The sequence below is a fragment of the Peromyscus maniculatus genome, chromosome 19, assembly GCF_049852395.1.
Source record: "Peromyscus maniculatus bairdii isolate BWxNUB_F1_BW_parent chromosome 19, HU_Pman_BW_mat_3.1, whole genome shotgun sequence".
In the NCBI taxonomy this organism is placed as follows: Eukaryota; Metazoa; Chordata; class Mammalia; order Rodentia; family Cricetidae; genus Peromyscus; species Peromyscus maniculatus.
In genome coordinates, this window is record NC_134870.1 from 59,543,965 (window position 1) to 59,571,781 (window position 27,817).

General features: G+C 40.9%; 2 protein-coding genes across 7 annotated transcripts in view; one reads left to right on the top strand and one right to left on the bottom strand.

Moving 5' to 3' along the window:
- The window catches only part of Fam210a (family with sequence similarity 210 member A), a 40,658-nt gene extending 15,266 nt beyond the window's left edge, over positions 1-25,392 (bottom strand). Inside the window, exon 1 of one of the 2 annotated variants that reach the window (XM_015999677.3) lies at positions 25,092-25,392. The gene's annotated coding sequence lies outside the window, so the exon portion shown is untranslated. Of the gene's footprint in view, positions 1-22,435; positions 22,814-25,091 lie in introns of those variants that run through there. The other variant, XM_076555423.1, reaches the window with a different exon arrangement.
- The window catches only part of Rnmt (RNA guanine-7 methyltransferase), a 28,206-nt gene continuing 25,744 nt past the window's right edge, over positions 25,356-27,817 (top strand). The window contains exons 1-3 of one of the 5 annotated variants that reach the window (XM_076555412.1): positions 25,525-25,855; positions 26,105-26,279; positions 27,156-27,209. The gene's annotated coding sequence lies outside the window, so the exon portion shown is untranslated. Of the gene's footprint in view, positions 26,280-27,117; positions 27,210-27,817 lie in introns of all 5 variants that reach the window. The other 4 variants (XM_076555409.1, XM_076555410.1, XM_076555408.1 and 1 more) reach the window with 4 other exon arrangements.

Consider the following 27,817-nt stretch of genomic DNA (forward strand, 5'->3'; position numbering starts at 1 on the left):
TCCTACCAGCTCTCACAGATCACCCTACATCAAGTATTATGTGGCAAGTGAAAATTCCATTGTAGCCTCCCTTCATAAAGGGGTACTGCTTGTGTGTTGACATGGGTTCTCTGTTCACTTCCTACTACCCTAGGCCATACATAGGCTGCATTCCATAGCATTAATGCCCTACTTGTAAAAGCTGCTGCTTTAGTGGCTGCTAAAGCTAAGCCTAATCCTGTAGAGATGTCCAACATTGTTATTGCATATTTTTGTGAGCATTGGCTTTGTACTGGTTCTATAGTCTAACTATATAAGGAAGTCAAAAAAGTATCTGGCTTGTGTATATTTGTTAGTATTCTGAATTTAAACTTTTCCAGTGGTGTTTTATGTTCTTCATGTCTCTCTGTATTGTCCTTCATATCTTGTGCCATGTGACTTTCTGGTTCCTATCTATGTTCCACTTAATTTTTTAAAGACTTATTTGTATTTCAATGTGTATGAGCAGATACCTGCAGAAGCCAGAAAACTGTCAGATTCCCCTGGAGCTGGAGTTACAGGCAGTTTTAAGTCATTCAACATGAGTACTGGAAATCTGAAAGAGCAGCAAGTGCTCTTAAAGACTGATTCATCTCTCCAGACCATTTTCCACTTAGATTATTTCAGGGGTGCCCGTATGTCCTTTAAATACACACTAGCTCAAGTGGTACATTTTTTAGGATATGGGTCTTTACTGTCCATCCTCTCCTTCCCTTCTCATTATTTCCTATCCCTTTCCTTGGGAATTCCTAGTATGTCCCATTCTCGCTTTGTAAAAGTTATGGGTAGAAATGTATGCTTATAGTAGCTGTTTTAATTAACTTCAGTTCAGGTAGTTTGCACCCTATGTTCATGTTCTTGCTAGTGCTTCTATCTGGTATTATACTCAGTTGTTTCTGAATCATCTTTCTGAGGCAAATTTTTTTTTAATGAGGTTTCTTATAATCCTTTTCAAGACTGGCATGGCCAAAAGTCTTTGCCATTTCTTTCATAGCAATTTTTGGGTTCACTTGTGGAACCCCAGGGCTAGGCCACTTGTCACTACCCGTGAGTCTCTGAACATGTGAGTTTGGGTTTGTTTTTCTAATTACAGAGTCTGGCTGGAAGCAGCACTGTTCTACTCTCTGCATGCTGTAAGACAGTGAAGTGTCTTGTTCAATGTCCTGGGACTGCACTGTTCTGCAGTTTGAGGGCTATAATTCTCCATTTCATTTTTTCTTGAGCTTTGATGGCTAGTAGGGCTCCATTTCTGATATTGGGGTGGTATGCTCTGCCCTTGGAATGAATTCTGGCAAGTCTATCTCTATTTTGTGTATCCTTTCTTTGAGGAGCCCTGACTTAAAGCCAACATCCCTGCTTTGCAAGCACTATTTCTAGGTAACAAGTTTCTGGCCAACTTGGATACCTGCCAATTCTTTTGGACTAAACTTTATCCAGTAGAGCAAAGGTACCATATACCTGGTTATATCAGGCCTCTTGCTAGTACAAAAGTCTGCATAAGTTAGCTAAATACTTTTTCCAAAAGTATATTATTTATTTGGTGCTACAGAAATTTAGTTTTCCAGAATTTTACTGGAATAAAACTATGTTGTTTATATGTTCCTTGATCCAAAATAGCCATGTGTTTAATGACTTATAACCTTAATTGTGCACTAGGTGTTGTGTATTACGTTTTATAAAGTATAAAAATAATCTTTTAATTGTTTTTGATCCTGCTGTTCTTCTCCCCAATAAAATTCTGTGTTTTTTTTTTTTTTTTTTTGTGTGTGTGTGTGTGTGTGTGTGTGTGTGTGTGTGTGTGTGTGTAGGATAATGTTTACATAGGGTAAATGTTGCTCCCAGTAACCAAATAGAACTTGGCAACCTTTGCACATCCTCTTTAGATGTAAGCACCCTACTGCCTAATTTTTTTCTCTTGCTTTTGATTATATACCTGCTATTTGATGACCATTGAAGTCCTAAAAATCTTTAAGTGGTGTCTGGTCTTAATTTTTCCTCATTAATTCCTTTTCCACCCTGATCACCTAACCACTTTCATAATCAACACACAACACTCTGTGACTAAATATGCACCCCCTTTTCTTCTTTTTTAATTTAAAACACACATATACACACCATGCAGTTCCTCAAAGGGACAACAGAATATTTTCTCTTTCAAGGTGATTTGGACACTACATTTCAATTAAAGTCAGATCTCATTGTACAAGGTTAACATGACTCTGACACTAAAACAAGACAATGGTACAACTAGTATCACTGATGAACAGACAACACTAACAACAACCCCCCCCCCACACACACACACAAAATACTGGCAAATCAATTCTAACTACATAGCCAAAAGTTTATACAGCATGAAAAGTGAGATTTACTACTGGGGTGCAATAATGCAATAATGTTTCAACGTATGAAAATTAAAAGACCTAACAACACATCAGCTTAATGAAAAATTGTGATTATCTTTATAGATGTAGAAAAAGAACATATGCAATAACTATCCCAAACAGATCAGGTATGGAAGAATCAGTACTCAACACAACTTCTACATGTGACAGACCTGTAGCCAATGCCATACTAACATGAGGAAAACCTCACCATGTTTCTTCTCCTATCCAAACACAAGGATATCTACTCTTTTTCAATATATCACTTTAGCCAAAGCAATGATGAAAGGGACATATGTGTATGAAGAGAAGTGAAATCTTTGTTTGCAAATGACATTATCTATTAAAAAAAAACTAGACTCTACCAAGACTCACAGAATTGGCAAATTTAATAAGCTGCATGATTAAAAAAACATATAAAATCTATCATTTTTATTTACCAATTCAAAACATGCATTCTTTGGGAATTAACACCAAACCTTGATACAGACCCAGCTTTCCTCCTTCCAGTGGGCTTTCCTCTCTAACCCATCCCCATTCCATTGTGTCAGCCTCCGATACCAAGACATACTAACTATCTACCTGGGCCCCCTGTGGCAATTCACACCATCCCTCCTGCCCTCCATTATCATCCCCCCTTCTTACCCTCAGCTCTGTAATAACCAGCTCAAAGGTGCCCCTTCTCCCACTTTAATTCCATTCAGTGGAGGCTCTTGATACAAGTGCAGGATCCTCCTAGCCTGCTCATCCCTGTCTCTCCAGATTATTCTTTGTCTTACTGTAACTCACTTTCAGGGGCTCTTCCTCACATCACATCTCTGACTTCCTGGGGAGTCCACCTCTTGGTGTGGACAGGACCCCTTAGCTCTTTCCCTTGGCTTCTCTCAGCCTTTTCTCTTAGGCCATCTCTTACTCCTCTCTGCCACCCACTACTACAAAAACACTCTCTGCAGGCAACCCACAGCCACACACTTTCCGAGATTAGCAGAAGCCAAGGACGGAAACACTCAGCACACAAAGATCAAATATCCACACCTAGAATCACCTCAGTCATCAGAACTCCAGGTGCCTAGAAACCAGCACAAAAATACAAATATTAACAGCCAAGACAATATGCTTCTACCAAAAACTGTAACCTTAGGAACTAGGCCCTGAGAAATGTAAGACAAGGACTTCAAAATAGCAATTATGAACATGTTCAAGTACATTAAAGAGGATATGAACAAATTCCTTAAGAAAGTTTGTGAAAACAGGAACAAACAGTAGAATGAAAATATTGAGAACAATTCATGACAGGAAAGTATTTAACAAAGAAATAGAATCACTAGAGAAAACCGAAACTGAGATAAAACTGGAAATAAAAAACTCAGAGGTAAGCCTCATCAGTAGAGTACAAGACATGAAACAGAATCCTGGGTGCCGAGGACATGGCAGAAGACATGGGGGTCCCAGTCAAGGAAATGTCTAAACCTCTATGCACAAAACATGAAGGACACCTGGGTCACCATGAAAAGACCAGATCTACAAATTACAGGAATAGAGGAAGAAGAAACCAAAGTCAAAGAGAAAATATTTTCAACAAAACCATGGAGGAAAATTTCCCCAACCTAAAGAAGGGGGTGTCTATCAAGGTATAGGAAGCATACAGAACATCAAATAGGCAAGACCTTTAAAGAAATCCCCCACAACACATAATAATCAAAGCACTAAATGTACAGAACAAAGAAAGAATTTAAAAGCTGAAAAGGAAAAAGATCAGGTAACACAGAAAAGCAAGTCCATTAGAATAGTGTTTCTCAACCTGTGGGTCATGACCTCTTTGGGGATCAAACCACCATTTCACAATGGTCACCTAAGACCATTGGAAAACAAAGATATTTGCATTATGATTCATAACAGTAGCAAAATGACAGTTATGCGTAGCAATGGTTGGGGGATAGGGTCACCACAACACAAGGAACTGTATTAAAGGGTCACAGATTAGGAAAGTTGAGAACCACTGCTTTAGAATAACAAATGACTTCTCAAAGGAGATTCTGAAAGCCCGAAGGGCCTGGATGAATGCACTACAAACTTTAAGAGACCACAGGTGCCAGGCTAGACTATTATATTCTGCAAAACACAATCACAAACAATGGAGAAAGAAAAATATTACACGATAAAGCCAAATTTAAGCAGTGTCTATCTTAAAATTCAGCTCTAAGCTGGGCAGTGGTGGTGCATGCCTTTAGTTCCAGCACCTGGGAAGCAGAGGCAGGCGGATCTCAGTGAGTTCAAGGCCAGCCTGGTCTACAGAGAGAGTTTCAGGACTGTTACACAGAGAAATCCTGTCTCCCCCCGCCCCCCCCCAAAAAAAATAAATACAAAAATAAAAAAAAAAATTCAGCTCGACAGAAGGCACTAGAAGGAAAACTTCAGTTTGAAGAGGTTAACCACACATCCAAGACACAAGGAGTAAATAATCCTAGACCAGTAAATCAAGAGGGGGGAAATCCACATCATAACAAAATAACAGGGAATCAATAAATTCAGCTTATTGATAACTCTCAACATTAATGCCCTCAATTTCCTAATAAAAAGACAGATTAACATTGGATAATAAAAACAGTATTCATTTTTCTTCTGCATCCAATAACATCTGCATACCTTAACATCAAGGAGAGATATTACCTCTCGGTAAAAGGATGGAAAAAGATATTTTCCAAACAAATGGACCCAAGAGGCAAGCCAGTGTAGCCATTTTAATATCTGACAAAAATAGACTTCAAACCAGAACCAATTAGAAGAGATAGGGAAGGACACTACATACTACAACAAAAGAAAAATCCACCATGAAGATACTGCAATTCTAAACATTAAGGCACCCAACACAGGATGCCCAAGTTCATACAAGAAATGCTACTACAGTTAAAATCACATATTGACCTTCATACAGTGATAGTGGATGACTTAAACACCCCACTCTCACCAATATACAAGTCATTCAGATAAACACTAAATGGAGAAATGCCTGGGTTAAATCAAATGGACCTAGCAGCTACTTATATAACACTGAATCCAAACACAAAAGAATTTAACAACTTCTCAGCAGTTAATGGAACATTCTCCGAAACAGATACTTGGACACTATACAAGTCTCAACAGATATACGAAAGCTGAAATACCTTTTATCCTATCTGACCACCATGAATTAAAGCTGGATACCAACAACAATAGAAACAATGGAAAGTATACAAATTCATGGAAGCACATGTTAAATGAGCCAAGACAGAAATAAAGAAATTGAAAACTTTTTACAATTGAATGAAAATGAATATACAACATACTCAAACCTATGGGACACAATGAAGGGTGTTCTAAGAGGCAAGCTCTAACACTAGGTGCCTATACAAAAAAAAAAAAAAGAACTGGAGAGATCTCATATTAATAACTTAATAGTATACATGAAAGTTCCAGAACAAAAAGAAGAAATAACACCCAAAAGAAGCAGACAGCAAGAAATATTCAAACAGCTGAAATAAAAAAGACAGAAACAGACACATACAAATACTCAATGAAAGAAAGAATTGGTTCTTTGAGAAAATCAGTAATACTGATAAACTAATAGCCAAATTAAAAGATGAAGAAAGAGAGAAGATCCAAATAAATAATATTAGAGATATAAAAGGGTGCATTACTATAGAAACTGAGGAAATCCAGAGATCTTAAGTACATACTTTAAAAATCTGTACTCAACCAAACATAAAATAAATGAATACATTTCTTGACATAAAAGACCTACCAAAGTCAAATTAAGATCAGATAGGCAAATTAAACAGATCCACAATCCCTAGTGAAGTACCAATAATTAAGAATCTTGCAACCAAAGAAAGCCCAGAGTCTGATGGAGTCAGCACAGAATTAAGACCTTCAAAGAATAGTTAACACCAATACTACTCAAATTATTCCATAAAATAAGAACTGAAGGAACATTGCCTAATTCTTTTTATGAGGCCACAATTACCCTGATAGCTAAACCACACAAAGACCCAACAAAGAAAACTACAGAACTTTGTCACTTATGAAAACTGATGCAAAATTTATTAATAAAATATCTGCAAACCAAATCCAAGAACATATCAAAACAATTATCTACAATGATCAAGTAGGCTTCACCCCAGAGGTGCAGGAATGGTTCAACACATGTAAACCAATAAACATAATCCACCACATAAATAGACTGAAAGACAAAAACCACATGATCATCTTATTAGATGCAGAAAAGAAGAGGCTTTGAGCCGGGCGTTGGTGGCGCACGCCTTTAATCCCAGCACTCGGGAGGCAGAGCCAGGCGGATCTCTGTGAGTTCGAGGCCAGCCTGGGCTACCAAGTGAGCTCCAGGAAAGGCGCAAAGCTACACAGAGAAACCCTGTCTCGAAAAACCAAAAAAAAAAAAAAAAAAAAAAAAAAGAAGAGGCTTTGGACAAAATTGAACATCCCTTCAATGATAAAAGTCTTGAAAAAAAACCTAGGGCTACAAGCAAGTCCATAAGCCAACATCAACCTAAACCTAAAGATGCCCTGAGGGTCACGTATCAGATATTCTGCATATCAGATACTTACATTACGTTTCATAATAGTAGCAAAATTACAGTTATGAAGTAGCAATAAAATAACTTTATGGTTGGGAATCACCACAATATGAGGAACTATATTAAACAGTAACAGCGTTAGAAAGGTTGAAAACCACTGACCTAAACAGATAGTATTAGAAGCAATTCTACTAAAATCAGGAACAAGACAAGGCTGTCTACTTTCTCTATAACTGTTCAAAATAGTACTTGAAGTGTCAGCTAGAGCACTCAGAAAACTGAAGGAGAACAAGGGGATCTAAATATGAAAGAAAGAAATTAAAATATCTTTATTTGCAGATGCCATGATTTTATACATTTACTGTAACAGCTTCTTAACATATATACATGTATGAAAGAACTCCAAATAATGTGGGAGACAAGGCCCCAACCAGACATCTTTCCCCTCCAAATGAAGCCTCCAGTTCCAGGGATAGGTTACATCTGGTTGAGTTGTTGGCTACTGCCAAGGCTGTTTAGTTGCTTTCCACAAACTGATGGTAAGGTTCCATTACTGAAGATAACACCTACCTATTTCATCAAAAGGGAGAAGTCAAGCAGGTTCCTAACTAGAGTCTTCACCCCTACTGACTAGTGTTCATGGTACTGGAAGGTACTCTGCAGCTACCAGAGGAGGGAAGGCAACCAGCAACCCATATACAAACGCTGCCATCTACAATGGTGACCTGCCTGCATAATGGTGCAAACATGGGAGCAACCAACCAATCTCTGATTGGATTTAAGGCCTGCTCCATGATGTGGAACCCATGCCTGACACTCCTCAGGTGGCCAAGAACCTGAGACTAGAAAGGCCCTGGGCCCAAGTGAAAACCAATTAGTATTGTTATGGTAAAGGAATATAGCAATAAAATGACTTCTAACAACATTCTGCCATACCCAACGATCAGTGGCTTGCTTAGTCACTGTGAGAAAAGCTTCCTCCTGGCAGTAGATGGAACTAACACAGAGACCCACACCTGGACAACGTGCAGAGTGAGAGACTTTGCACTCAGTCCTTGCTGTAGGATCATGTTCTTGTACACTGTAAAGACGTCATTCAAATTGGTTTAATAAAACACTGATTGGCCAGTAGCCAGGCAGGAAGTATAGGCAGCGTGACCAGACCAGGAGAATTCTGGGAAGAGAAAGGGCAGAGTCAAGGAATCACTAGCCAGATACAGAGGAAGCAAGATGTGAATGCTGCACTAAGGAAAGGTACCAAGCCATGTGGCTAAACACAGATAAGAATTATGGGTTAATTTAAGTGTAAGAGCTAGTTAGCAATAAGCCTGAGCTACCGGTCGAGCATTTATAAGTATTATTAAGCCTCCCAGTCAATTATTTGGGAAGTGGCTGCTGGGTATTTGGGAACAGGCAGGAGGGAGAGAAACTTCTGCCAACAAGTCCTAAACAGAATGTCTCCATCAAATCCCTCCTCCAGGGCTCAGGGAGCTATAAGAAGTGGAGGATGAAAGATTGTAAGGGCCAGAGGATGATACTAAGGAAACAGTATCTTCCAGAAACAACAGGACTGCCATCTAGGAGCTCATAGGAACTGTTACAGCATGCATAGGGCCTGTATAGGTTTAAACCAAATGAGGTGCCAGCTCTGAGAGAGGGAAGTGGACATGAGCTCCCATTCCTAACTCTTGTGGGTATTAATTTAAGATGTACTACATTCGTTTATGCCATGGAGTATTTGTTTAATGATGTGAAGACATGTTACCTTTGTTTGATTAAATAAAATTACCCTTGGGTCAGAAGACTGAGTCAGCAACTGAATGACAGGAAGTGGTAGGGAGGAACTAGGTGTAGTTAGGGTTCTTAAATGGGAGCTGAGCAGAAAAACATGCTGATTTGGGGTAGACTTGAGCTAGGAAAGGAGGCTAGCTACTAGCTATTCAGCCTCTCTAAGCAAATGTAGTTCTATGAATGCCTCCAACTCTGTTCTTTTGTTTAGTATCACATTTCCTATTATGGATCTTTTGTATTTGCCTTTGAATCTTGAGTTCTACAGAGGAATAGAGATCTAGATACAGTTCCCTTTAGCTGCTGTAATACAGTCGGTGCCTGAAGGAACGGAATTCCCACCAGGCTACAGCCAATGTGGCCAATCCGCTACTGGTAGCTGCGGAATCGCAATTACCAGTTAGGACAGGAGTTGCTTAAGGGGCAGCTACTGAATTTAGTGAAAAACAACACCAACCAAATGGCACCTACTTGCAAAGGAAAAAATTTTCCAATGGAGTCTCACCTAAAGGTAGGCCCCATGCCCAGCAGTAGGTGGCCAACACAACATTAACCTGAAGACTTTTTGTCTTTTACTGCATGTTTGGTCTTTTTTTTTTTTTTTTTTTTTTTTTGGTCTTACTGGTCTTTTGTATATTATGGTTTCTGATTTTGAGTTTTCATTATTTTCTTTCTTTTATGTGTATGTGTGTGCGTATTTGTGTTTCTTCTGCCTTTTCTTTGTTTTTTTATTTTTTATTCTGTTTTTTTTTTTTTTTTTGGTCTGTTTTTGTTGTTTTGTTTTTCTCTCCCCTGAAAAGACAGAGAGAAAGGAAGGCTTGGAAGCTGGGTGGGTGGGGATGTGGAGAGGATCTGGGAAGAGTTGGAGGAAGGGAAACTGTGATCAGAATATATTCTATAAAAAATAAGGGCTGGCCGGGCGGTGGTGGCGCACGCCTTTAATCCCAGCACTCGGGAGGCAGAGGCAGGCGGATCTCTGTGAGTTTGAGGCCAGCCTGGGCTACCAAGTGAGTTCCAGGAAAAGCGCAAAGCTACGCAGAGAAACCCTGTCTCAAAAAAAAAAACCAAAAAAAAAAAAACAAAAAAAAAATAAGGGCTGGAGAGATGGCTCAGTGGTTAAGAGCACTGCCTGCTCTTCCAGAGGACCTGGGTTCAATTCCCAGCACCCACATGGCAGCTCACAACTGTCTGTAATGCACATAAAATAAAGTTTGTAAAAAAAAATAAATAAAATAAAAAAATAAATAAAAATTTAAAACTTGCTAAGCAATCCCATTCACAAACAACTTGGGAATATATTTAATCAAGGAAGTAAAAAAAAAACCTCTACACTTACAAAACACTCGATAAAAGAAAAAAACCCATATAAAAAGACTTCTCTTCTATAAAGGACCAGCAGACTTACTACTGTTAAAATTTCTACACCATCTAAAACAATTTAGACTTTGTGCAATACCCATTTAAAAAAAAAAAAAGAGCCCAGTATTTTTTTCCCAAAAAGCTATCAAGTACAACCCTAAAATTTATAGGTAAACACAAAAGATCCATAATAGGGAATGTGATACTGATCAACAGAACAGAGTTGGAGGTATTCATAGAAGTACATTAATCAAAACAGCTTGTTACTATCATTAAAAATCAGACACACAGGACTGGAGAGATGGCTCAGTGACTAGTCTCGCAGAAGATCCAGGTTCAGGTCCCTAAACCCACATGGCAACTCAACTGTATGCAACTCCATCCAGTTCCAGGAATTCTTACACCCTCTGGCTTCCATAGGAACTAAGCACACATGTCCACATACATACATGCAGGCAAAACACTCCCGCATAAAACAAACAAACAAACAAACAACAAAAATGCCTAGAAGAAACAAGACACAAATCTGGGAGGAACAGAATAGAAATCCTAGAAATAAAGTCCTTATATCTACAGCCATCTGACTCTTAACAGAAGGCACTAAAAATAAACACTGGAGAAAAAAGACAGCCTTTTCAATAAATGGTACTGAGAGGGTCTATGAGAAGAAATTCAAATTTCACATTTTGCTCTCATCTAATACCATCTTATACAAAACCAACCCGAACTAGACCGGGCCATTCAAAGAGATGCTCCTTTAAAAACAAGCAAACAGGATTGATTGTAGCGCAGCTGTCAAGAGTACTTGACTAGCAGTCATAAAACCCTAGGTTTGGGTTTATGCCCAGCAAGGCATAAACCACATGTGGTGGTGCACACTTAGAATTCCAGCACTGGGGAGGAAGAAGCAGGAGACCCAGAAGTTCAAGTATATCAATTATGTAGTGAGTTCCAGGTCAGCCTGGGCTATTAGGTCTTATCTCAAAAACAAACAACAGACAAGCACTCCTCAATGAAATATCATCTCACCCAACTTAAAATGGCTATTATCAAAACTACAAAAATAACAAGTGCTGGCTCTGGTGATATTTCATTTGTGCTGAAATGTGATTTTATTTGTATGTAAATAAATAAAGTTGCCTGGGGGTCAGAGCTAATAGCAAGTCATAGCAGAAGCCGGGGCGGCGGTGGTGGCGCACACCTTTAATCCGATCACATGGCAGGCAGAGTCTTTGTGTTCAAGGATATAGCCAGTTTGGAGACACACACCTTTAATCTCAATACAAACCATCGAGACCTGGAGGTCTGTATAGACAGGCAGTAATGAGGTCATGCGGTTGGGTTTACAACCAATGAGAAGGCAGAACAGAAAGTCAATAAAAAGACACACAGGAAGTAGGTCTCTTTCTGAGGGGAAGGATGGCATCAAGGGGTAAGAAGGCGGTTTTAAGTCTCGGCTCTTAGCTACTGTTCTGACCTCTTGGGCTTTTAACTGCATTTGGCTCTGTGTTTCTTATTTAATAAGACCATTACATCTACAGCTGGCTGCTAAAGATCTAGAGAAAAGGGAATTCTTATGCAGTTGGAGATAACGTAAATGAGTTCCATAAAAAGTTAAAAATAGATCTATTATGATCCTGCCACTCTACTACTGGGTTATATATACAAAGGTGATGAAGTCACTATATCAATTTGCTATATCAATTTGTGTGTGTGTGTGTATGTGTGTGCGTGCGTGCGTGTGTGTGTGTGTGTGTGTGTGTGTGTGTGTGTGTGTGTTGGGGGAAAGGAGAGTGTGAAAGTGAGAACACCAATGTTTATGGAGGTACTATTTATAACAGTCAAGATGTAGAATGAAGCTAGGTATCAGTGGGAAATGAGTGGATAAAGAAAATATGGGCTATAAACATACACACACACACACACACACACACACACACAGATTATCTAGCCATAGAGAATAAAATCCTGCCATTTGAGGCAAAACATGAAACTGGAAGATATACCATTAAGTGAAAGAGGCCAGATACAAAAAGGCAAACATTACATGTTCTTTCTCCTATGTAAATGTTAAAACTATAAATCTAAATGTAGAATATAGATTACTGAGTTTGGGGAGGGTGTGGAGGAGAATGACAGAGGGATGTTAGATGATGGTTACCAAAACACAGACAAGAGTAACTGCTAGTGTGCTATACAGCACAGGGGAAACAACTGTAGTTTACCATAACCAATCACTTACTTTTGAGAGATGCCGGCCAAAACAGAAAAGGAGGATGGGAGGGAGGGAGGGAGGGAGGGAGGGAGGGAGGGAGGGAGGGAGGGAGGGAGGGAGGGAGGGGAGGAGGAAGGGAGGGGGAAGGGAGAGAAATGCTAGTCACCTTGATTTGATCAGGATACCAAGTATGCATTCCTTTAAATATCACAATGTACTGTACTCCATAAATCTTTTACTACAATTACTACGGTAATAAAAAATTCATCTTGACACTAGTGTCAAACAGAAATATCTTCTCAAACATACAAAAGCCTTCAACACTACAGATGGTCTGAATATTTGTGTCCCCTGCAAAGGCAGTAGTATTAGGATGTGGGTCTTAAAAGTCACTGGGTCAAAAGACCAGAGATCTCAAACTGGAGTAAGTACCCTTTTAAAAGACTCCATAGAGCTTATCAGCCCTTTACCATGTAGATTTACATGGGAAAGATGGCTATCTAGGAACCATGAGTGGGACCCACCCAAACAACATAATTGTCTACATCTTCATTTTGAACTCCCTGCTCCAGAAGTGTGAGAAATCAATTTCCATGGTTTCTAAACTATCTAGCTAATGGAATTTCAATATAGCAAGGAAACAAACTAATAACTTTGAAACACCAGTCATAGTATTAAAAGGCTGACAGCAGTATGTTCTACTGGGAAAGCAGATGATATGGTGGACTTGGACCATGTAAGTCAACCTCTGGGACACTTCACTTTGGTGTTGTTGGCTTTCTCTAGCTCTACCTTTCACTGTTAGAGTCTAGAGAAGTAAACAGTCAAAATCCTCAAGTCTTGAACAATGACTTGGTCATATTCTTATCTCTACTCTCAAGTTTGAACTGCAGTTACAAGGAACCCTCTTTCCTGACAGAACTTTCAATTCTACAGTACAAGTTTTTCCTTCTTTCTCTCTCAAGTTTTACCTTCTTAATGTTAAGACCATTAATTTCTTTCTACTGTGCAGTTTTAACTTCTGTTGCTCTTGTATGTTATAAGTATAGAACATATGTGGCAATAAGAAAAATAACTTACACTTTCCATACCAAGGGTAAGCCACTGTCATTTTTGGTAGCATTTTTATCCACATTTTCATGATATATTCCTTATGCTTTTTCCTGACCACTGCTTTAAGGCTTTTCAGTTTCAAAGCACATCTTAAACTCAATTGACATCAACATCACCCTATGTGTGACGTCTATACATAATCTGAGTATGTCTGAAAATAAGAATTAGCACAAACACACCCCTCGTTCCTGAAAACAATACTTGGGTCCTAGTTAGGGTCACTGTTGCTGTGATGATACCCATGACCAAAAGTGAATTGGGAGGGAAAGAGTTTATTTGGCTTACACTTCAACATCATAGTCTATCATTGAAGGAAGTCAGGACAGGAACTGAAGCAGGGCTGGATCCTGGCTGGAGGCAGCAGCTGATGCAGAGGCCATGGAGGAGTGCTGCTTACTGCCCCCCACCCCTGGGCTTGCTCAGCCTGTTTTCTTATAGAATCCAGGACTACCAGCCTAAGGATTTCTAATTAAGAAAATGCCCAACAAGCTTGCCTACAGCTGGATCTTATGGATGCATTTTCTCAATGGAGGCTTCCTCTGCTCTGATGACTAACTGGGTCAAGTTGATATAATACTAGCCAGCACAGGTGAGTACATACAGACGAGCAGGTGATATCTCAGGCCAAGCAGCAGCCCTAGCTCTTTCTGTCCTGACAGTCAAAGGGAATTAGGTCTGCTTCCTCTCTCTACTTCTTCCACTGGAGCCTCTACTGTTTTAGTGGTCAGTACTCAAGCATTTAGTAAGCATCTCTCATTGCCTAACATTACCACTGTAAACTTCACTCTTGTAAGCCTTCTAGGGGTATGGACCACAGTGCCTTATTTTCTGTTGTACCTCTTGAGTACCTACAGTATATCGAAGCAAAATAGTCATAAAACTGTCCTGTGTCTATTTACTCTAAATTAAAGCACTCATTCCTGGATGGAGAAAGCACATAAGTCCCAGACAGCTACAAAATTCATGAGGCCCCTCTCTAAGAAAGACTTGGGTAGAATTGTTTCTTTGGTCTGTCTTCAGGTATTTGCTTATATCTCCCTAGGAAAAGTCATGAAACTAAACTAAATGAATGCATTTTTTATTGACCAAGCACTGGACAGTACACAGAGCTGTAACCTTTTAGCATGAAGAACAAATTTGTATAAATATGATCACTGCCTTCAAGTAGTTTACAATTTAGTTATGAAAAGGTAAATATTCCAAGATTTGAGAAACATTCATAAGCCTACTGGATATTAAGGAGGAAAACAAAAACACAAACACAAAACTAAACAACAAGAAGAATCAGAAAATGCTATGAACTCTAGTGATTCGGTAATAATTACCCCAGATACATTTGAAAGAACAACTCAGACAGAACGGAAAGGGGTGGTTATTCTAGGCTCAGGCAGAAGTGGCAGGTGGAACAATACAGAGAATCAGTATGCCAGGATTCTTCGTCAAGGTGTAATTTTTGGCTCACGGCTGGACAATCTGTCTATAGTTCTGCACTCATTTTGAGACCATGGAGCAGCAGAACATCACCTCAGTAAGAGCATATGAAGTGTCTACCCACAGTAGACAGGCAGCAAAGAAAGGGGAATGGAGACCAGGTACAACCTTCTAAGGCTTCCTCACAAGGACCTCCTTTCTTCTGGAGGTTTCCACCTTTCCCAAAGCAGCAGCACCTGCTGGGCATCAGGCCCTCAGCACCTGAGCCTGTGGAGGCCATTTCAGACTTCAACCATAACAAGGGGCGATGAGAATTAAAGCTGGCACTGCAGCGCAGAACTGTCGTGTACTTACGGAACTACAAGAGACTTTGGATTTGTAAGGAACAAACGGAAATTACGACACTATGTTAAAGGCAGTACTTGAAGAAATGGCAGAGTGGGGAAAGCGAACTTGGTGGTCCCTGAAACTAGATTATTTGTAGAGATCTTCCTAAACAATTATCTAAATGTTCAGTCTTTGACCTTTGTACACAGGAAGCTGCTGACAATGAAACATGGACTTTAATTCAGAATTCTGGGTTACTGTCTTTTGTATCACATGAAATGGCATCTTATTTGCCACTAGTCTGTTTATAGATGAAGAGCTACTCAAATTATCAGCCAGAAGAGCTAGGTAAGAAATAATTCATTTTGAAAAAACAGAACTGATTTAATCATTTACTTAAGTCTAAAAAACTTGTTTCCGCCGGGCAGTGGTGGCGCACGCCTTTAATCCCAGCACTCGGGAGGCAGAGCCAGGTGGATCTCTGTGAGTTCGAGGCCAGCCTGGGCTACCAAGTGAGCTCCAGGAAAGGCGCAAAGCTACACAGAGAAACCCTGTCTCGAAAAACCAAAAAAAAAAAAAAAGAAAAAAAAAAAAAACTTGTTTCCAATTTTAATGTACTCTATTACATAAAACTTTGCCCACCTTTAAAAATCTTTAAGAAGCATCTATAAGCAGAATTTCTGCATTAGTGAGCATTTTATGGCACTTAATACTAAGTTCTTCAGCTCTGATTCTACTTGAACAGAGCTTCAGAATACGGAGAAGATGACACCAAACATATGGGGGTGTTCTAAGGAAAGCAAGGCTGTGCCAGGATTATTACCAGGGCTCTATACCCCTACATAGTCACAACATCATCTCTATTTCAAACTTCAAGGGCCAATACCAAAGTGTTATTATCTGGGAGTACTGGACAATAAAATAGTTTTGTACTTTTTCAATAGAAAGGGGGCTTTAAAAAGCCCAGTAATTTTATTTTTTTGTTTTTTTTGAGACAGGGTTTTTCTGTGTAGCTTTGCGCCTTTCCTGGATCTTGCTCTGTAGACCAGGCTAGCCTGGTCTACAAAGCCCAGTAATTTTAAAAGCTAACTAGTATCCCAAATATTGTATTATCTCATGAATAACCTTTATTTCTCAAGTGGGTAAATTCTAGGTCATATAATCACTAATAAAATCTAGTACAATTTTTTTATGTGTATGTAGGTGTGTTAGTATCCCTCTGCGGCTAAATATTTAGACAAAAGCTTCACATGAACAACTCAGAGCAGCTCTGTCTGTAGTTTTCTGTAACAATGGCAATGTTCCACATTCACAATGAACAATAAGGCAGGTGCTCTTGACAGGCAGGCTACTCAACACTTGGAGTCTGACTAGTGTGACTTAACTACCCCAAAATTTCAGCTTTTATTTAGAAAAAATAAAAATAAAAAGACGATAGTCACAGATTCCTGAAGCTACTGTAGATCTGAAAATTTCAGAGAATAACTAAAAACTAAAATAGATACTATGTCAACTGAACTACTTGGCACATCAATATAATGGATACTATTAGTTGCCTACTCAGAACACTTTTAGAAGCCCTGTATAGATAGTTTTATTAACTTTCTTTCAGCTTCAATATTGAAATCTGATTAAAACTCCATATGGGGGTAGGATACCTGCAAGAAGGCTCCTAAAGGCACTTGCAGCTAAGCCTGATGGCCTGAGTTTGATCTCTGGAACCAACACGGTGCAAGGGGAGAACCTTGCAAATTACGTTTTTGCTGTGGGATGGTCTGTATGTCAAATCTGTTGCTCTGATTGTTCAATAAATAAAACACTGATAGCCAGGCAGGAAGTATAGGCAGGACTAACAGAGAGGAGAATTAAGGGAACAGGAAGGGAAGGAGACATTGTCAGCCGCCGCCATGACAAGAAGCATGTGAAGACACGGGTAAGACACGAGCCACGTGGCAAGGTATAGATTTATGGAAATGGATTAATTTAAGATATAAGAACAGTTAGCAAGAAGCCTGCCATGGCCATACAGTTTGTAAGCAATATAAGTCTCTGTGTTTACTTGGTTGGGTCTGAGCTGCTGTGGGACTGGCTGGTGACAAAGATTTGTCCTGACTGTGGGCAAGGCAGGAAAACTCTAGCTACACATTTTGACTTCCATATGCATCCAGTGGTTCACATGCAAGGTACACATACTCATACACACAAATGTGGGGAGAAGTAACAATGCACAGCTTCTGATGACTGTTGTTAGTTTAGAGTGGGCCTGTTGCTGTGGAATAATCCTCTTGTACCCTGTAAAGATTTGTCACTCGAATTGGTTTAATAAAACACTGATTGGCTGGTAGCTGGGCAGGAAGTTAGGTGGGAAAGCAAAACAGAATGCTGGGAAGAGAAAAGGCGGAGTCAAGAAGTCGCCATCCAGACACAAAGGAAGCAAGATGAGAATGCCACATTGAGAAAGGGTACCAAGCCACCTGGCTAAACACAGATAAGAATTATGGGTTAATTTAAGTGTAAGAGCTAATTAGTAATAAGCCTGAGCTAGTAGGCCAAGCATTTATAAGTAATATTAAGCCTCTGAGTCAGTTAGTTGAGAAATGGCTGCTGAATATTTGGGAACAGGCAGGTGGAAGAGAAACTTCTGCCTACAGCTAGTGACAGAACAGTTTAAGGAACTGGGGGTGGGAGTGGTTTTAGGAGGGAGGTGAAGAGGGTAGGTGGCTAGCTTATTTCCTACCCAAACACATACAACAGAGACTACAGGAAGCTTGACAGCTCTTCAGTGTCCAGCCTTGGAGCCACACTAACATGTTAAGGCAGAGCTAGAGCTCTGGAACAAGGAGAGTCTTGCCTTTTAAACTTCTTGTTATTGTCTTTTCCCATTACTGTTAGAGCCAACTTAAGTCCATTTCTGATACCTAAAGCAGAAAGTAATTGACTGGTAAAGCCAGGTGTGCAAAGCTACCATTTACTACTCCAAGGGGCTCCAAATACACACAACTACCATCTGTTTGGCTTTCCTCCTCACACTGCTGAACCATTTAAGCAGCATTTATGGTATGAAGTCTTTTACACATAAACTGACTAAAGATAATTTCTGAATGAGATTAATGGCACCAGTTGCCTGAATTTTCAATTTCACCACTGCTTATAGAATGATTTTAGTTTACACTAGTCTATGTTGTAGATACACTGTGGAGAAAAAGGAAAACTACCAAATGTTTAGAGATCTACTCTCCAAAGTTTGTTTTTAAAAAAAGGTGCAGAGGTCAGACAAAGACATATTTGAACTATAGACTAAAGAACAAAAACCCATATACCAGTGAGTCTTTTGATAATACAAAGGTTAATCAATTTGTATGAAAATTAGCAGGGGTCGGTGCACTAGAATATCACATCTCAAAAACAGCTTGGTAGGTTCAAGAAAAAAATTTAGGTAGTACATAGGGTAAAAGAGTTTCCTAAAATAAGAATGGTACTTTTAAGCCGGGTGGTGGTGGCGCACGCCTTTAATCCCAGCACTCGGGAGGCAGAGCCAGGTGGATCTCTGTGAGTTCGAGGCCAGCCTGGGCTACCAAGTGAGTTCCAGGAAAGGCACAAAGCTACACAGAGAAACCCTGTCTCGAAAAGCCAAAAAAAAAAAAAATGGTACTTTTAGAAGCTAGAAATCCATATAGGTTCTTGCTTTATCCTTCATGTTAAAATTTATTTTGAAAAAAGAATCAGAATTGAAGATTCTACTTTTGTCCCCAAATACTCTAATGCCTCGGTTTCTTGACCTCTTATCTTTAATGACCTCACCCTCTGATACACCTCAGCCACTCCACTTTATAAACATTTCATACATTTCCACTGGTAATTATCAATAGCTACACTCCACTATGAACTACTTTGTGTACACAATATCCTACATTTCTGTCACTTCTTCTAGACTGTCATCATTGCAAAGTCTTCCACATCATGGAGTCCTACCTTCATTTAACTTTCTTAGGAAGGACAGAAAGCTAGGGAATTACAGTGACATGGGGAAAAGCCTGGGAGATGGAGGAGGCTATGTTCCTGAGACCTTATCTGTTTCAACTACAGAGAAAGGCAGGGAAAAGAGAATGATGAATGCATGCTTCTGGTCAGCTTCCTTTCTCTATGATACAGGCAAGGATCCCAGCAAGAGAATGGTCCTTAGTGGACCTGCCTTCCCTACTCAGTTAATAATCACTGACTACATAGCCAAAGGCCATCTCCCAAGTGAGTCTAGACCCTGTTAAGTTGACAACCGTAGCCACCATGGCTCCCTTATTGGGTATGTAATTCTGTGTACAAACCTTGGATTTCTCGATTTCTCTCTCTCTCTCTCTCTCTCTCTCTCTCTCTCTCTCTCTCTCTCTCTCTCTCTCTCTCCTCTCTCTCTCCTATCTCTCTGTTCCTTTCTTTTCTTTTCAAGACTGGCTCTCCCACAGAGCATAAGCTGGTCTGGGTTTGGGGTTATCCCTGCCTCAATCTTCTAATGGCAGAATTGTTTTAGCCTGTCTGACCGGATTCATGTTCCCCTTTCTCTTCTCATCTACCTTTAATTGGCACTTCTGGCAGTTCCTTTACTCTCTGAGAGTCTCTGGAGTTTAAGAGTATTGTTTGGTTTCCTATTACTTGTCGGCATACTTTCCCAGTGGATGTACCCATCAGCTGTTGTTTCTGTAGTCTATGTTGGACGGTACTGGAGATTGGGCTCAGTGTCCTGAGCACAGAGGTTGAGTGGTTAGCTACTGAGCTCTACCATTAGTTCAGTACACCTCAATCATAGCGTAAACCAGTTCTACCTGAATACAGAAAACACTTCAATTTGAAAGAACAGAGGTGATTAAAATACCTAGTCATGAACCCCACCCCAGAAAAGTCTCAATACAGAAGCACTAGAAACAAGAACTATCAAAGCAATGTGACTTGTTCAGAAAATATTCATTCTACAGTAACGAATTCCACTGAGAGTTGGGTACGCGGACTCTCAGATAACTCAACAGAATGCTTGTAAGAATGTTCAATAAAGTCAAAGATGACGTAAGTAAACTCCTGAATGATTTCAAAGAAAAGTAATCAGTTGAATGAAATAAGGAAGACAGTATAGGTTATGAAAGGGGAATTCAATAAAGAAATAGAAACATTGGGGCTGGAGAGATGGCTTGCCCTGCGTAAGGCCTGGAGTTCAGATACCCAGAATCTATGTAAATGCTGGATGGGCCACCTGGACTTCCAGCCTGGAAGGAAGGCAGAGAGGGGATCCTCAGAGCAAGATACCTAGTGAGATCCTGCCTCAAAATGAAAATGGTGAAGAGTGGTTAAGGATGATTCTCAATATCATCCTTGGGACTCTGGGACTCTACATGCTCAACATGTGCATGCTCATTTGCACACAATGCAAACATGCATATACATAGGCATGCACACTGCACACATGAAAATGGGAAAAACAGATAACAGAAATTTTACAAAATCTCAATATATCAAATAAAAATCCTTACCACTAAAACAGATCAAATGGAAGACAGAACATTGAGTCCTGGAAACAAGGTAGATGAATTAGAACAGTCAAAAGTAACAAGAAAGGCAGAACATGAGAGATCTATGGGACAACATTTAAAACCAAGGTGGAAGGGCAAGAAACACACCCAAGGTGTCCTATGGTGTCCACGTGCCACACTCATACTTGCTACACAAACACAGACATTCACATAAACACATAGACAGCCCCCAAGGTTTTTAAAAATGAAGAAAAAAATAGTAAATATTGCTGTTTGTGGAAATGGGAATCTTTAAACACTGCTGATGAGAATGTAAATCAACTCAGCCAATGTAGAAAAAACTAAAAACAGAACTGCCATATTGATTTAGTGATATCACTCCTGGCAATACACACAAAGAAATACAAACCAATATACTCCAAAGATACCTCCACATCCATGTTTACTGTGTTATTACTCACAACAGCCAACTTCTGGAATTAGCCTAAGTGTACACTAAGAGATAAATGGATGGAGGAAATGTGGTACATATACAAAATAGTTTTGTTTAGCCATACAGAATGAAACTATGGTGGCACTGGGGAGACAGTCTGTGGGTAAAGTGTTTGCCTGCATTTCTGAAGACCTGAGTGAGACTTACCAGAACTCATGCAAAAGCCAGGCCCAGTGGTGCCTGTCTCTAATCCCAGTACCCTATGATGGCATGTGAGAACACAGGAGAATCCCCAGAAGCTCAGGTCACTGGTACAACAAGGAGACCATGTCTCCAACAAGATGGAAGGCAAAGATTGACAGCCAACATTGTAGTTTGACTTTCATACTCCTGCCTGCCTGCACACACACACACACACACACACACACACACACACACACACACACACACACACAAACGCGCGCGCATGAAATACTGCCATTTGCCTGGAAATGGTACAACTGCTGATCACTATGTTAAGTGAAAAAAGCAAGACAAACATTGCTGTTTTCTCATATGTGAATCCAAGTTTTTGCAGGTAAAAGCGTTTACATATGTAAACAAGTGTATGACATGAAAGTGAAGTGGGAGTATCTTAGAACAGGAAGAGACAAGTGGGAGGGAAGAAAGTGAAGGATTTAAAGACAGAGTAAATGTTGTCAAATGTATACTTAAAAAGGGTTTATGAAATTCATCAAAATGACAACGACCTTACTTACATCTATATCTGTATCTATAAATTTTTGGCTTTTTGAGACAGGGTTTCTCTGAGTATCAGAGTCCTGGCTGTCTTGGAACTTGCTTTATAAACCAGGTTAGCCTCGAACTCACAGAGATCTACCTGCCTGTCTCCCCAGTGCTGGGATTAAAGGTGTGCGCCTCCACGCCTGGCCCAGCGCTGCTAATAAACATATTTTTTTTCTTTATTTTTTTTATTTTATTTTACAATACTATTCAGTTCTACATAACAGCCACAGATTCCCTTGTTCTCCCCCTTCCTGCCCCCCTCCCCTTCTCCCCAGCCCACTCCCCATTCCCACCTCCTCCAGATCAAGGTCTCTCCCGAGGACTGGGATCGACCTGATAGACTAAGTCCAGGCAGGTCCAGTCTCCTCCTCCCAGATTGAGCCAAGTGTCCCTGCATAAGTCCCAGGTTTCAAACAGCTAACTCATGCAATGAGCCCAGGACCTGGTACCACTGCCTAGATGCCTCCCAAACAGATCAAGCCAATCGACTGTCTCACCTATTCAGAGGGCCTGATCCAGTTGGGGGCCCCTCAGCCTTTGTGGTTCATAGTTCATGTGTTTCCATTCGTTTGGTTATTTGTCCCTGTGCTTTATCCAACCTTGGTTTCAACAATTCTCGCTCATATAAACCCTCCTCTTTCTCACTAATTAGACTCCCAGCGATCCACCTGGGGCCTAGCCGTGGATGTCTGCATCCAGATTCCTCAGTCCTTAGATGGGGTTTCTGGCACAACTATTAGGGTGAATAAACATATTTTTTAAAGTCACCACCAGAAACACTCTCAATACAAAATCCACAGCAATATAAAACCAATGGGAAAGTTAGACACAAGCTTGAAACATTTATAATTACATCTAAGTTAAAACAGAGGTTGTCATTGACAATAATCACCTTAAATGTCAACAGGTAACTGTATCTTCAAAACACTGTAACAACGAACACCGAGATTAGTGTATGATTAAATATTAGGTACTACAGCCTGGGCTGACATATATTACTCATCACACATAGATTCAATTAAATATTCCTTTCAACTCTAGAAAAAGCCTGTTTTAAAATATTTTTTTTTCCTGCTTGGAAGAGATGTCAGCTTTCAGCTCAGCAAACAGAGTGAAGCAGGAAAACTGTCACTTTATGTAGTGACTATTTAGAGAGACTAAACAAAACTCTTTACACTTTCTGTCCTCACAGAACAAGATCATTCTTAAGAAACTCCAACATCTTATCTACATGTTAGAAACAATATGTTTCAAAAACTACATTCAATTTAAAAACAGAAACCACACATTAAAAGTTCACCTCCGAGAGATATATTATAGCTTTCTTATAAAATGGTTTCAAGCAAATTCTGTTACATTTTTAAAAAGATACATTTTTTTTTTCTTGGAGATTCAGTTATCCATTACGTATGTACTATGTAGCAGGTGCTGTTTAATGAACCTGAGCTAAATCACCAAGGAACATGATGGTTCCAGTCTCAGCAGAGCTCATAATCTGGCAAAGGAACACCCTTAGCCAGCTGTTTCTTTCTCTCTGAACATGATTACTGGAGTGTTAAGAATTGTGAAAATAATTTTGAAACATCTGTGTTGGTAAACTTTCAGTTCTGAGTGTGACCTTCTAGGAGATCCTGTTTGATTACTAGCATAGACGTCCTGGGTCCAAATCTTGGTTCCACCATTTACTAGACCAATCCTGGCAAACAAAACTCAATCCTCATCTGTAAAACAAAGATAATCCTAACTGGGTTACACAAGAGAATGAGCAAGGAATGTGTGAAACAGTAGGAAATACTAAAGCATTAGCTATTATTTCAACCCAATTTCCTGAAAGCCAGATCACACTCAGACAGTAATGAGGACAAAGGTAACTGTGAGAACACTTGTACCTGGTGCATACAGTTCCTCCCTACTTTAATACTTTCAAGAATGTTTTCTCTGTGTCATTTTACATGAGTCAAATCCCTCAAAGAGTAAAGTTTGAATATCTCCTTTATAACATCAATTCATTGTGGGAATCTTATAAACAGGGAGTTAAGAGGCTTTAATTCCATTAAGAGAAAAATGTAAGACATGTATGGCTGGGGGTCTGCCTGTAATCCTTGCATAAGGGAGGCCTGACACAGCAGGATCTTGAGTTTAAGTCCATCCTGGGCTACATAATGAAATTTTTTAAAAGTCAAAATTAGGCTTATTATGTTCTCTAAGATGACAATAGCAATTATGGGGGTGTGTGTGGGAGAAACAACAAAATAAAAATCACTGGATCCAATAAGCTCCAATGCTTCAGTATGCACACAGCACTTCGGGGCTCTAGGTCCCACAAGACCTTTGCATTAGTCAATATTCATGAACGGAAGTTAACTCTTAAACTGGATAACGGCACACAATAAAACACAATCCCAGTTATCTGAAATTGATTTCTCACAGTTGTTAAAAGGAAGCCGTTTAGTTCAAGGCTTATAAAAGAGTCAACAACCTCAGAAGGGCTAATGTCCACACATTGCAAGCGGGAGCTATATCCTACAAACTCTACACCAAGGCCATGTTCATAAAATTGCCTACAAACAGGTAGACGAGCAAAACACACGTTCAAAGCTGCTTTGGACGGATCAGATTTGCTGAGGAGTAACTCAGAATACATTGGAAATCTGATTGTGGTTTTTCCACAACTCGTGATGGAGGGATGGCGAAGCACGTTAACGTGCTGGTGTGTAAACTGTCTCACTGCACAAGTAGACCCTAATCTTGTGAAAGCCTGTAACGGTATGCCTCCCTGGAGCGCACGGCACGACTACAAACAAGGCGATAAGAAATGGCTCGTCGGTCCCAAAGGTGAAGCTGTGGGTTGTTTTTGAAAGGACACCGCAACTACTCCGGACGGAAGAGCAGGGCGTCAAGGATCATAACGCGAGAAGGTGTAGAAGGGCACCAGGAGGCGCGAGGTCGGCCAGGACTCCGGAAGGACCTAGGACAGGGGTGACCTCTTTCGACTGCCACCGGCCGTGGGGGTCGGGAGTGCTGACGACTCCCGCCTGCAGGAGCGAGGCCGCCCCCGACCGCCCCCGCGGCCGTCAGTCACGCGCCCGCCGTGAAGGTGCCCGCCGGGCCCCCCCTCCCGACGCCCCACTTGCGAACATGGCCCCAGGCTACCTCTCGGGATGTGTGCGTTGGGGGGCTCTCCACGGAATCCCGCCACACGGGCCGGAAGAAAGCTGCCTCGGCAAGGCGACCCGGCCGAGCGTGGGGCAGGGGGCCGTGTCGCAGGACTCGGGCCAACGCTCGGCCTCCAGCGCCCGGGCCAGCCGCGCCCACCAGCAACGCGCTCCGACCCTCCGCGCCCGCTCGCAGGGCCGCAGGCACGCCGCCGCGCGAGGAACCCTGGGACTCGTAGTTCCGGCGCGGAGGAAGCCACGCCCCGCGCCTGACCCTCGAGTTCCTTAATCCCGGGCGCACTCCCCGGACGTGACGCAACAAGGCCACGCGTGGCGCCGGCCGGCGTTTCCGCAAACAGAATCGTGGAGGACTGTGTGGGTGAGTGTGGCGTTCGGCGTTCTGGCCTTGCCTTGCTTCTTTGTCTTGAGGCTTGCGCGCCGAGAGCCGAGTCAGGCCGGACGCCCGGACGCCTGCCTGGCTGGGCTCGCTCCCCTTTCGCCTCTGGTCTCGGCTGCACGGGGTTTATTGTGCCCGTAGCCGGAAGCGGTGTGAGCACGGCTGGGTCTTGAGACGGTGGCCGCTGTTGCTCCTCCAGAGCACGCTAGTCCCCGGAGGAGAAGCTCCAGCGCTTCTGCTCGGGCCGAGGGCCTGTGATGAGGCTGCGATGGGCCGGGTGGGGTGTTGGGAGCCAAAGAGGGTTTGTTCTGTCTGGAGCAGTGCCGTAGGAACCTGAACCAGAGGCTGAGTTGCAGCTGGGCCCGGTGAGGGGAACAGATGAATTTAGTTGGAGAACGGCCTGCCGCCCCCCCCCTTCTGTTTTATTGTCTTGTACCCTGCTCTAGACAGTCAAGGTGGTCCGTCGAGGTCATGCTTGACCATTAGCTAGCAGGCAGAAGCTGGGATGACCAAGAATAAAAATGGGTTTACTTTAGGGGCCTTACCTAAAGGGGCGAACTTATGGAGGGTCATAGCCAGTGCACAACCCAACAATCACGGTTCCGCCCCCTCAGTAAACCAATGAACAGAGCCAGGTTAATAATGAAAAGCAGAAAAAGGAGATTCACTCTGTGACCAACCCTTGGGAAGTATCACCGAGATATCCATCTGATAACCCTTCCATCTCTGTGGGTCCTGAAATGAGGATGAAGTTTAAATAGGAGGCAAGAAAACTGCAGTCTGGCCAAGGTGTGGTCCCGCCTACCATTTTGCATCTTTCTCTGGGCTTCAGTCCATTCCTGTAAGATGTTCTTACTCCCGTTGGCTTGCTTCTTTCTTTCCTCTCAGCCTAAGATTCCTAGGAGAAATATTCATTCACAGTCTCTCTTTCTCTCCCATCTCTCCTCTCTCTCGGTGTTCTTTGTTTCAACAATTTAATAGATTAAGAGACCCTGGTATCTCTAGAATATCTTGATTTCTGTGAGGCAAGTTACAGTGTGATTGCAGCCAGGTCGAAATACCCATCTTCATGTCAAGTCTACTTTTTACCATAAATTCCCTTCTCCGTTCTATCGGGACATCTCTCAAGTATTTTCATTATCATTGTTGATAGTTTTATTATAATCATTATTGATGCAAAGCTAAGCATCAAACCCAGAGCCTAGAGAATGCTCTGGTAAACAAGAATTCCTGGAAAGAAGCTGTGACTACAAAGCTGTTGACTGATGTTTTAGGATCTTGGTGATTTTTTTTAGAACTTCAGTGATTCTGATAAGATGGAAGTTCCAAGTCCAGATCCTACTTATCTTGGCCCATTTTTAGCCTCCTTATTAGCCATTCTGCTCTGTATGTGACCTAATGTGACCATTAGGTAAATCCTTAGGAATGTATAAACAGACCTCTGGTTCTGACCAACTAAAAGGCCAAGGATTCTGTCAGATAGCATTTAGGTCTTATAGCTGAGATTTCCTTGCTCTTCTGTGACCTCCCTACCTGATATTTCTGCCAATGTATTTGAGAAGTGTCTGGACTTAAGATTTCCCTTCTTTTGTTACTATAAAACTTACTGGAACTGTTACCATGTTAGAACATGGAATTTGAGTAACCTGAATCTGTGTCCCTTAGCCATTGTCACACGAATTTGGCTCCAGAATAAACTATCTACTATTCTTTTTTGAGGTAAGAGCTATTGCTATCTTGTATACTAAGTAAAGTGCTCTGTAATTGAGTTGTTTGACATATAATTCTAGACATTCATAACCATTTTATAGTCTTGAATGCTTTTATGACAGCTAATTCGTGGAAGTATAGACTGTCTGAATAAATGCCAATACTAATTTTAGGCAGCAGTTACAGCTAGCAATAATATTTTGCATGGTTTCATGATTGTATTTTTTTTTTTTTTTGAGCCTATCTTGGAAGTCACTTTGTAGACCAGGCTGGCCTCGAACTCACAGAGATCTGTCTGCCTCTGCCTCCCAAGTGCTGGGGTCAAAGGTGTACACCACTACAGTTTCATGATTGTAAAAGGAAGTTTCTTTTAGGCATTAAATGGTAAAGAGTTTTGACAATTGGATGAGCAGTTTTCCTTGATACTGATTTATAGTAGTTACTCTGTAACTTATTTTCCTAGTTGATTTTGTTTCTTCTCTGATTCAGTTGTTCCTCTGTAACATATTTTGGTATTTTGTTACTTTGAGTCAATACTCAAAGTTAGTGAAAACTATTGTCTCCTGAAATTCTTCCCAGTTTCCCATGACTTGTTTTTACTAATTTACCTCTTAGTT